Consider the following 12,275-nt stretch of genomic DNA (forward strand, 5'->3'; position numbering starts at 1 on the left):
ACCTGGCTAGGCTGCTGATCAACTGAACGCTGTCTCCGTGTCATTCCTTCTTCGCTGACTCTGTCCACACCTTTGGGGACCCCTGGACCTGCTGGGGCTGGACCCCAGCAGTAAGTCCATTTCTTTCATCAGGTAGGGGAAGTTTTCTGCCATTATTTCTTCAAACAGGTTTTTAATATCTTGCTCTCTCTCTTCTTCTGGCACCCCCATAATTCAGATGTTGGTATGCTTGAAGTTGTCCCAGAGGCTCCTTACACTATCTTTATATTTTTGGATTCTTTTTTCCTCTTGTTTTTCCAATTGGGTGGTTTTTGCTTCTTCGTATTTCAAATCTTTGACTTGATTCTCAGGATCCCCTAGTCTGGAGTTGGAACTCTGTATAATATTCTTTATTTCAGTCAGTGTATGCTTAATTTCTAGGTGGTCTTTTTTCATATCCTAGAGGGTCTCACTAGATTTCTTGAGGGTCTCACTAAATTTATCAGCAGTTTCTAGAAAATTCTTGAAAAACTTTATAAATGTGGTTTTGAACTCTATATCCAGTGGTTTGCTTTCCTCCATTTCTGTCATTTGTGACCTGTTTCTTTGTCTCCACATTTTTTATGCTTCCCTGTGTTTGATAGTGTGGCTTTCTATGCTAGATATCCTATAGGGCTCAGTGGCTCAGCCTCCCCAATTACCTGAAGTGGACACTCTTGGTGCACCCCTTTGTGGGCTTTGTGCACAGTCTTCTTGTAGTTAAGCTTTGATTGCTGTTGGTATCACTGGGAGGAATTGACCTCCAGGCCAATTGGCTGTGAGAATCAGCTGTGTCTACAGTGAGATAACTTCTGTGCTTAAGACACCCTTAAGGGGCAAGACTTGCTTCAGTGGGGCATTGGTGCTCACTGAGTCTGCCCCCTGAGTGTGTCCCTTATGGATCTGAGGAGTTGTAATCTGGATGGTCCCACTCTGACCACTGGGTACACTGGCTCTTGGATCTAAGGCGGTGCTAATTTAGCCTCTGCCTGAGGCTACCCAGCAGGAGCTATGGAGAGATCTGCAGATTCCCCTTCCTTGTTTGGGGTTTGGAGGTGCCCAGATCAGGCCCAGCTGTGAAGCAATACAAGCTGCTGTGGGGCCTTGGGCCTTCTTTTGGAAGTTCTGGGTCTGTCTGGCCCGGCTGCAGTTTGTTAGGTAATTTTCAGATTGCAAAGGGCCAGGCCTTTCATATGCAAAAGGCTCTGCTGCAGCTTGGGTGGGGTGGAGTCTCAGGGAATCAACAGGGTGGAGCAAACAGCTATGGATGCTCCTCAACCCTGCCCTAAGAGGCCCCATGTCTCAGTGTCCAGGTAATCACTGCAAGCACCTCTGAGAGAAAGCCGCCCTTGAGTTCCAACCAATGCCAAACAGTCCAGTTTCTCCCTGTGTGAGTCTGGGTCCCCAGAGACTCGCCTGGAACTGGAGTTTAGAGCAGTCAGAAGCTTGAGACTCCCTGCTGAGGACATGGTTGAAAAAGACAACCGTGTCCTCAGTTGCCAGCCCTTTCCATGTGCGCCTCCGTACATCTGCACTTTACTTCTGAAGCTACTCTGAGTCTCAGTGTGCTTTTCTCTTTTCTTCTAGTTGTAGAATTTCCACTCAGCCAACCTTCCTGTAGTTCTTGATGATGTCTGTTTTGTCTTTTAGTTGTATTTTTGAATTTGTTGTGGGAGGCAGTAATTTCCGGTGTTTACCTATGCCGCCATCTTGGTTTCTCCCTTCCTCAGCATTTCAACTAAGCTTTGTTTTTAACCATCACACATTCACTTTATTCCATTTAGTTCTACCATTATTTGTGGATAGGTATTTCCTCCATAGGCAATAATGACTTTGAGTAGTTATTCATTCATCCACAGAAGTACAGGCACTGATGTAAGACATGTTTGGTCAGAGGAAGCAACCAATATATTTTAAAATGAACTGTCAATAAACAAATGTTCATTGGATGACTACTACATACTGGTACTAGGTTAGGTACTAGAATAAAACACATTTCATTTCTTCTTTAAAAATATAGAATTGGCTCTTGACAAATGCAAGGTAACAGATTTGAGCTTAAAAATCCAGCAGGTATACTTTATGTAGTAAGAAAACCCCCACTTCAATGCTTTCTCTAACTTGGTATCTGTGTCTAATAGAGCCAATAAATTAAGCCCTGTTGGTGAGGTAAAATATCTTGAACAAAATTCAGGCGGGGGAGACACTATTAAACTGCAAGCCATAAAATAACTGTAAGCCTGTTTATGAACCACCTTGAAAGTCATTTCAAGATAGTAGAGAAGAAACTGATTACCAGAAACAATAGCTGCCAGGATCTTTTACACCAGTTCCTTATAAATGGGAGTCACCTTAGCCATCTTCACCAGCCTCCTACTGAGAAAAAAGGTAACTTGTACTTAAAGATTTATAATGTCTACTTAAAGGTGACCTGGGATGGAATTTGCTCCCTTTTTAACTTCTCCGGGTCCAAAATCACTGTGACACTGTAAATTCTACCAGCTAACCTCAAATTGCCTTACAGGCTGTATCAATAAAAGGTCTTTCAGTTCTCAAGGCCAATTGTAGTCTAAATCCCATTGGCACCTCCCCGCCCTTGACAAGCAAGAAGGCTTAGAGCAGCGGTTCTCAACCTGTGGGTCGCGACCCTTTGGGGGTCGGACGACCTTTTCTCAGGGATCACCTAAGACCATCGGAAAACACATATATAATTACATATTGTTTTTTTGTGATTAATCACTATGCTTTAATTATGTTCAATTTGTAACAGTGAAAATACATCCTGCATATCAGATATTTACATTAGGATTCATAACAGTAGCAAAATTACAGTTATGAAGTAGCAACAAAAATAATTTTATGGTTGGGGGTCACCACAACATGAGGAACTGTATTAAAGGGTCGCGGCATTAGGAAGGTTGAGAACCACTGGCTTAGAGGGTTTCTAAGACATCTCCCACATCTGCCCCTTGTCCGTCCCCCACCACAACCCTAAGGATTTAATTAACCATTTCAGCATCAGACGAAGGTATCTCAGTTGCCTGTAAGCCATTCCGGTGGGGCTGGTGGCTATTACCTAGTTGTGACAGCCCTCAGTATGGCAGCAGGATGGCCCTCTACTATGGAGGAGCCTTCTCCACAGGGGTAAGTGTTCTGGCCAAAGTAAGTATCAGCAGCTTCTTCTCATGTCATCCATAGCCACATATCCCAAACCTCCCCAGATAGAAAAATATCCTGCCACATTTAGATGGTTTACAGCCAATAGTCCTTTACAATTAATTATTCTGTCTCCCTGGGATTTAAGAAGATACAGTGGGGTCTTGACTTACGAGTGTCCCAACTAACGAGTTTTTTGAGATACCAGCTGTCTCTCCGCCGTTTTTTTGCATTGAGTTGATAGAGTAATTTGAGTTAATGAGCTCCTTAACGAGCTCAGTCTCGGAACGAATTAAACTCGTAAGTCAAGGCCCCACTGTACATGATTCAATTAGAGACAGTATTGATTGGTTTTCCTTTTTATTTACAACCATGGTAGACAATAAAAAATACTCATTTTGGAAACTGTCTAATATAAATACACTATGATCATGATGTAATACAGAGCAAAAGACTGGACCCTCATCAACTGTTCAAACTTCTGTGTTAAAGCAGATGGGCAGTTTTCAGAAAAGATTACAGTCTTGGTCCTATGTGCTCTGAGACCCATCTCTAAGCCAATAAGATATGAGCACCTATTCACGTGCACATCTTTAGATTCCTGTTTGGGGATTTATTTACCCCACTGTGGGATCTTGATTCTGTCTGCTGTCCCATTGACTGTTTAAGCACTTGGATCTGCCCTACATAGTAGTCACCATGTCCTAGGTACTTGCTTGGCAGCACCAATGACCTTGAACTTCATTCTTCCAATCTTTCTAAAAGCTCATCTGCCCAAACTCATGTTTGTGAAAGATCCTAAAGCACATTCATGTATCCATTGCTCCAAATACTCTAAAATACATCCTAAGGTCAATAGTTCACAGAGGTGTAGTATCCTAAATAAATATATAAAAGATGGCAAGGAAGATTGAATGGAGCCTGCCACTACTAACTGTGGACAACTGGGGACTTCAACCTCCAAGGATCCCTCCAGACTGCTCTGGCATTACACAAACCCCCCTGACAGAAATGACCCTAATGGGTAAGCAGTACAAACAGCCAAAGCACACACTTCAAAAGGCTCTCCCACATCACAAGTTCATTTTATGGTGTCATAACTTGGTGAGTTTACACCTGTAAAATAGATATAATAAAACCTTCCTCAACAGTTTTTGGTAAGAAATAGAATATTGAGCAGCACGTATGACACTTCTTATTTCTGTATTATGTCTAAGCCTGATCACTAATCTCTAGAGTAGATTACCTATAATCGAAACACATTATTTTTCTTATCACAATTTCAATTATATATTAATGTGTGTTTATTATCTACCATTCCCATTAGATTTTGATCTCTTTACGCTATTGAGCTATAGTGCCTATAATGTCCCCAATGATAATTAAAAAACTGATCAAATAACTAAATAAGTGAATAAATGAATGAGCCAGGGTATTAAAATTTAACAAAATATTAAGTAATGATAGCTGCTTTTACTTTTTAGTATCACTAAACCATGGCCATCTGATATACTATTTTGTGAAAAATTTACTGTTTTTCTTACTTGTTAAAATATTAGGCAGATCATTTGAAATATGATGATCAAATTCACCTGTATATTAGCCATGAATTTCAGAATTCATGTACTATATTCTTCTGCATTAATACCCTTTACATATAAAAATAACATATTTATAAGACCAAATGATAGAATTAGCTAAAAATTATATAAGATAGCTTGCTGGTTTCATATGTATGTATATGTAATATATACATGGTTACTAGTTATTTACATACTATATAGATATACTAGTTTTTTAAAACATCACATAAATATCCATAAGAAAATATTTATAGCACTTATGTCTATATTAGATTTTTCCCCCCTACTGTATTTATCTTCATGGCCTTCTATAAGTATGGAGGACTACTTATGTGATTAAGTTTCTAAAATTCTAAATAAAAGAGACTTACTAATTTAATTTTAAAATTTTTCAAATGAATACATTTTAGCATGCATTTAAAATTCATACTCCCTTGTCAGTACATCTGTCTTTTTAAAAATTTATTCAGAACATAAGGTTAACACAGCCATAGAGCCCTGGGGTCATTTCCTCTACTTCCTCCACCCTGTGCTCAGTACACTTCTTAAAAAGCAAAATCATTCCCACTTAAAAACACCATTCCATTTTGATCAAGCCCCTGAATACATGTGAAGAGTCTATTCACTTGGATCTAGGGAATACAGCACTAATTCTGTGCAGACTGTCTTACACGACACTCACGCCAGTGTCAATCCACGGGGCTAGGGAAGACCAGCGGGTTTTTCTCCAAATCTCTGAGGGCAACATTTATATCACTCATGTGTCCAAAGACCCTTATTGTATGTTAACTATACTTTATCAGGGGTGGGGGTCCTTTTTTCTGCCAAGGGCCATTTGTATATTTATAACATCAATTGCTTAATATAATTCACTTAATATAAATTTATGGTGCTATGAAAAGACCTCCTGGATTTATTGAATTTTGAGTCCTGCCTGTGGTTTCCTTGGCAGGGCCAGACCAAGTGACGTTCCCCACCCCCGGTTTAACTAAAAAAGAGAAAGACAAGAAACAGAAAGTCCTGCTCTAACCATACCATTCCTCTCAAATGTACAAGTGTGCCCCAGATGGCTTCCTGTGGGCATGCTCTGCACACTGATCAGAGATAGCCATTTAGTGGTGGGGTAGTAGGGATAGTATAACATTTAATCCTCATAAAATACCCGTTTGGTGGATACAATTATTACCTCTATTTACAAATCAGGCAAACAGAGGCCCAGAAAAAGAAGTGACCTGCTGATGCTACACAACTGGTGGTGGAGTCAGGATTGGGACGAGAGGTTGACTCCATAACTTTCCCTCTTACCTGCTTCTCTACTCCCTCCCAACCCTACTGAAACCAACAACGTCATTAAAAATACAGCTTACTCTTGAAAGATTACCAGCGTATCTATATACCACGAAAGAGTTTCCTTTGCATGCTTTTCACTCAACATAGTTATTCTGACTGGATAATATCAAGAAATCTTAATATATGACTGTGTCCGCTTGGATTTCTCCCTTTCTCCTTCAAATTGGTAACTATTCGACTTCCTCACTTCCGGGAGGATAAAGGGTGTGAGTTTTACAAACACTAAGCCTGTGGGGGAGTAGCCACATAAAACATCGAATGACCAGTTAAAGTTGAATTTCAGATAAATAACAAATCATTCTTTATGTTATGAGTACATCCCATGCAAAATCTGCAACATATATATTTAAAAATTCTTCATTTAACTTTAACTGGGCATCCGCTATTTTTATATGCTAAACCCCATCTTTGGGATAAGTTGGGTAGTTTATGGAGGGAGCAAAAGGAGAGACAATTCACACACCAGGCAGAGAATCTTAGAAAAAGCAGGAGGTTGGGTGTGTAGGCAGATGAAACCCTAAGCACCCTGACCAAGGGATCCAGTGTCCAAGGGTAGCAAGAAAGGGGCAGTGAGCCGCCATCCCCAAGGCGGTGAGGACACGACCCCTGGCTGGCCGTTCCCCACGTGTCTGTTGATGCTGGAGCCATCCTACAACTCCAAGTTATAAAACTGAGATCCGACTGAGAAGCCCAGATCAGAAAGCTGGGCCAAATTAAAGGCACTGTGGATGAAAAGGACCACTATTACATGGGAAAAACACGGATGCTCACTGGTTTTTACTGAAGCAAATGAAAGGACTGGGAGAGTTTAAGAATCCTCCTCTTCAGACATGACCATCCAGAGGCTGAAGCAGAATTACATCTGCAGGTAAAGGCCACTATCACACCAACTTCTGAGCAATCAATTTGAAATGCTAACTGAGTGCCCAGTGGCCGGCCCTATACAGCAAACCAGAGAAACTGAGGTGAGAGACACATGAGCCCTGCTTTCAGGCACTTACCAGGCGGGCGGACAAAAGCAACAGGTAAAGAAGCAATTCCAACACGAGAGTGTTCCATGCACAGTAGAAGTAGTCAGACGAGGGCAGGATTAACTGTCTGGGAAGTGACATGGAAAACTTCACAAAGGAAGGTGCTCCAGAGAGAGCTTTAAAGACCAAGCTGGTATTTGCCAAGAGGACAGTGATGAAAAGGACAGTCCCTCCGAGGTACGTTTGATGTTTCTGGAACTCACAATGGCCGGAAGAAAGGAAGAAAAGCAGGCAGAAGCCAGCTCATGAAAGACCTGTGACATACAAGTGCTTCCCACACTTGATTGTACGCACCAATAATGACCTAGGGATCTTGTTAAATGCAGGTTCTCTTCAACTGGCATGAAGCAGAGCCTCTGAGACTCCGTATCTCTAACGAGCTGCCCGAGGAGGGTAGTCTGAGAAGCACAGCTGCAGGGTGAGGCGATGCCACGTGTTAGCTCCTGAACCTTCTCCAGCAGACACTGGGGAGCCATCCTAAGGTGTCTCTGGCCTGGGAGTGGCTAGATGAGAAAAGGCTAGAAGCAGGTATAAGTCCATTTCTTTAGTCCAGGAAAGAAATGCGTAAACTGAAGACACTGAGGATAAAGAGAAGAGGATGAATGTAGTAACACTGAAAAGGTAAAACTGAAATGAGCTGGTATTCAATGGAGGCACAGATATGGGAAACAGACAGGAAATGATAGCAGATTTTTTTCCCACAATTTTTAATATGGTTTGAGGTATGTAACAATCACTTTGCATCGAGGGTGTCCTACCAGGATTACCTGTAACACACGACTTTAGGGAGTCATTTAAATGTATTGTGTGGCATCAGTCACGTTATTTTAAGGTCACCGGTGATATATGTCGGGTCCTCACTGTGCCTCCAGCACTGAGCACGTGCCGGGCACAGGAGGCTTCCTCTCCGACTACACCTCTGCTGCTATGCAGACAGCGCACTCCTGATCGCACTGCTTCACAAAGGGAAAGCATAGGAAACTTCCAGAGCAGCAGTCCCCACGAGTTTCCTCCTTCACTTCCCCTCTGTCCATTTAAACATCTGAAATGATAAGATATTTCGATGCCAGTACTGAAACTGAGAGCTCATTCATTTCTCAGATTCCGAAATAACATCCTGAGGTGTGGATCCCAGAGGTTCCTCTTAAGGACTGATTAGAGTTCGTTTCTTTACCTCCCACTGATGATTGCTTGTTTGGATATCACAGATTGCTTAGCACGACTTAGCACCTGTGCTAATTGCTTTCTCTTGTTAGAATCCAATTTTCAACGTGTTGAAATGTTAACTTAAGCCAGTGGTTCTTAGGCCAGCACCAGGTTAGAATCACCTGGGGTCGTTTTCAAATGCTCAGGCTCAAACCCCAGGGATTCCAATGTAACTGGACCAAAGCAGGCCCAGGTATCAGGAGGGTTTGTAAGCTTTCCATGATTGTAATGTACACTGGAACCTCTGACTTACTAGTAAGCAACCTCTGACTTATTAGTAAGCAAACAGAAATGCAGATTTTGTTTCCCGAACCCAGCATCTAAAGCTCCCCTGACACACCACAGTGCAGCCAAGAAAAAGTAAAAACTTAGATAATATTCTCCTAAGTCTATCTAAAGCAATCTCAGCTATCAGGGGCACCAACAACAGGAAGGAGTCCAAACCACCACACGAGGTGGTATAAAGTCTATGCAGAAAGGTGATAAGTAAAAAGAGCCCAGATTTAACAATTAAAAACAAAACAAAAAAAATAGTTCTATTATTTCCCTGGTTACATAACATTGAAGAAATTATTCTCTGCATCTCAGTTTTCTCACCTATCGGTGTACGTAAATCTTCCCCATGAAGTTGTTAAGCAGATTTAATAAAGGCCCCATGTTAATATGCCTACAAACAGTTGGTTCATGATTCGACTCCTTTTGGGATTTTACACCACCCTAGGCATGCTATTTTTCTTTTTTGCCACATTCTTGGCATTTGTAGGGTGATTTTAACCAGTTAATCTAAGAGCATTTGCAACTGAATTTTCTATTTCTAATGAGTACTTATCAAATGAGTAGCATGACATGAATGATGTTCTGTATCTCTGTGTGTATCTTAATCTCATGTGCGGATTTTAAATTGGGGGTGGGGAAGGACTATGTCAATAAGAAAGCACTAACCAACAAAAGAATTTGACACTTTGAACATTAGTGTCCACTGTTATGGACTGAAGAGATTAATCATTTGGCAAAGTGGCCTGATCCCATGGTTTTATCCGTGAGGCAGCCAGCACCTGGCCAGAGGCCTGCCTGAGCCCAGAGGGTGACCACATAGGGACAGTTGGGTAGGTACAGTCCAGTGTCCAGAGGTAGTGGTCAGGTCCAGGTTCCCAAGAAGCCCAGGGGCCTCTAATTGGGTGAGGCAGACAGTAGTTCCTCACCTCCAACAACCACAACCAAGTTGTAAAATAGCATGGCTTTATATTCCTCTGTAAACTCATTAAATCTCCATTCTTTTCAAATTCTGCTCAGTTCAGTCCTTTCACAAAGATATGAGATATGTATGATTTTCATAGCCATGAGCTCAGACTTGCAAATATAGCTTTCTCTTTCTAACTGAAGTAAAGTCTATCCCTCATGTTTCCTAGTAGAAAATTGAATCTGATCACTTTTACATTTTAAGTTAACCACTTCTGTATTCTCTAAATTATGTCAGTACTATACTCAATCAAATCATGGACTTTCCCCTTTCTCTCTTCTCTCTGGGGCTGGGTCTATGTGGAGTGTTCACACCACAGTAAGGTAGTCCCTGTGAGGAAGTATTTCTGTGGTTGTCCAGAGCTGACACCGCTGATACATGGCAACCATAATATCTAGTTTTTAGTGCTGTCATGCTCCAAATGAGCTTACACTCCTCTGGTTCAGACTGGATAACCCAGGCCACCACCTATAGCTGCATCCCTGTCATGACCTTTAGGACCTTCTGGATGTCCAGATTTCTCTCTCTGCAAAAATATGCATCCTTGTTCAGGACATGAGGAAAGTTCAGTCACTATCCCTCATCTCTCTGGGACAATGAGGCAATTAGAATATGTCAGCAAGCCCTCTCTACCCCTGGTACCCCATGGGGTCTTCTCTACTCCACTGCTGAATGGCATGAGAGTCTTTACAATTTCCCTCCCTTCTAGCCATCCAGATGGGAAAGAGAACACTTAACCTACTGAGGACAGGGTAGATTATGCTGTAGAAATAAATCCGAAAGATCAACACAATGCCATTCCTTACTCAAATAAAATCCATGAGAAGTCCAGAACACTGTCCACATATCTGTCTTTCATGTGTTGGCTCATTCTTCCAGACACAAGATAAGAAGCAGGTTGGATAGTGAAGCACCAGCAATTAGATGCTTGAATACATAAAAGACCCATGCCACTTCCATTAACAGTTTATTGGCAAAGTCTCAAAATCATGGCGCTCTTTGAGGGAGAGGGAAAACAACAATGCCCATGTGCCCAGGAGAATGGGGCCCAAATATTAGTACGCTGTAGCAGTGTCTGCTCCAGCTCTGGCTCTCCCAACTGGTGCATTTAATCCAGTGGTCTGTCTTAGAGGCTCTGCCATTGCTTGGCTCATTACTTGGGAGTTGGCCCAAAGTGGGGACTCTGCCCTAAAACCAGTGACTGTTTTTCTTTTTTCAGTTTCCAACTTCCTTCCCTCTCTTCAGCTGGGAGCATCTTTATCTAGTGAGGGAGAGGGGACAGAAAGGAGAGATAAAGGAAAAATATCAAAAGATAACTTGAAACTTTTAACTTTAAAAGTCAGGGATTTGACATGTTTCTGTCCTCTTGACAACCTCCACTGTCCTATGAACTCCCTGCCCCACCATGTGCAATGCCCGCCTGACATGTCTCTGACATAGTGAAGTGGGGCAGAATCGTGGGATTAAAAAGCCAATAGAGGTAGGTGAGTATCCATTAGTACTTCAAATATTGTCTTTCCACTAGCAACCATGCATTACTCTCCCCTTCTGTAGACCACATGAGTGAGTCTATGAATGCTGGACAGAGAAATCATCCATGTTTAACTTATTATGCACAGACCAGAGAACAGGTCTGGAAAAATGTGTCTGTAAGTGCTGTGATAATTTGTAAAGAGGCCAGAGTTACACAAGAATTTTGCTGAAAATGAAAAGAGGGAAATAAAAGCGAAAATACAGTCAATGTTAGACTAAGAAGTTCCATACAAAACTTTTGAAGTGATGTGTTCTGAATAGCATTAACACTTGTATGAGATTCTGCCTCAGCAAACCACAATGCCCAGTCATTTCTTCTTAATAAATGATAAAGGTGATTCAAGAGATGGGGTGCCCTCCATAGGAAGCTATTCATGTTGAAGAATATGTTCATTTAAAATATATTTAATAAGCTTGGCCAGCATGGCTCAGTGGTTGAGCATTGACCTATGAACCAGGAAGAAGTTCACACAGTTCCATTCCTGGTCAGGACACATGCACAAGTTGCAGGCTCAATCCCCAGTGTGGGGTGTGCAGGAGGCAGACAATCAATGATTCTCTCTCATCCTTGAGATTTCTCTCTCTCTCTCCCTCTCTGAAATCAATAAAATTTTATTTAAACAAAATCAAAATAAAATGTTGATATCTCTATCTCTCTCTAGCTCTCTTTTCCTCTTTGAAATAAATAAAAATATATTTTAAAAAATAAAATATATTTAATAGCCTTTTAGTTATTACCTCCCTAGACCACTACTAATTATGAAACTTCAGCTTTCCCAATTATGAAACTTTTACAGGATCATAAGCTCTGAGACTACTGTTCTTAAAGATAGACTCAAAGGGTATGACATCTGTCATATCTGGTATTTTTTTATTATTATTACTGCAATTAAAGTATGTAGCAAACAACCACAAAACTTGAGAAGCAGACAACAATAAATGTTTGTGCTCACATTCTTGGGGTGTCAGTTAGGGGGCTCTACTATCTTGGCAGGGAATGCTGACATATCCAGGGTCAGCTGGTTATTGGGTGATATAGACTAGCTTCACCTGGGGTGGCGGGACCCCTCTTCCTCCTCCTGAAACCAGCAGCCTAATCTGGGCACGTTCAAATGGCATGGAAAGGCAGGAGAGCAAACCCAGTCACACACAGAACTT

The 12,275-nt window shown here is 41.6% G+C and overlaps 1 long non-coding RNA gene across 1 annotated transcript in view; it reads left to right on the top strand.

Moving 5' to 3' along the window:
- LOC107184670 overlaps nucleotides 1-11,703 on the top strand; it is a 17,779-nt gene extending 6,076 nt beyond the window's left edge. Inside the window, exons 2-3 of the long non-coding RNA XR_001515564.1 lie at nucleotides 5,012-5,018; nucleotides 11,691-11,703. This is a non-coding gene — a long non-coding RNA (uncharacterized LOC107184670). The remainder of the gene's footprint in view (nucleotides 1-5,011; nucleotides 5,019-11,690) is intronic.
- Nucleotides 11,704-12,275: the final 572 nt, after the last annotated feature.

The sequence above is a fragment of the Myotis davidii genome, unplaced genomic scaffold (genome assembly GCF_000327345.1).
Source record: "Myotis davidii unplaced genomic scaffold, ASM32734v1 scaffold987, whole genome shotgun sequence".
Classification (NCBI taxonomy): Eukaryota; Metazoa; Chordata; class Mammalia; order Chiroptera; family Vespertilionidae; genus Myotis; species Myotis davidii.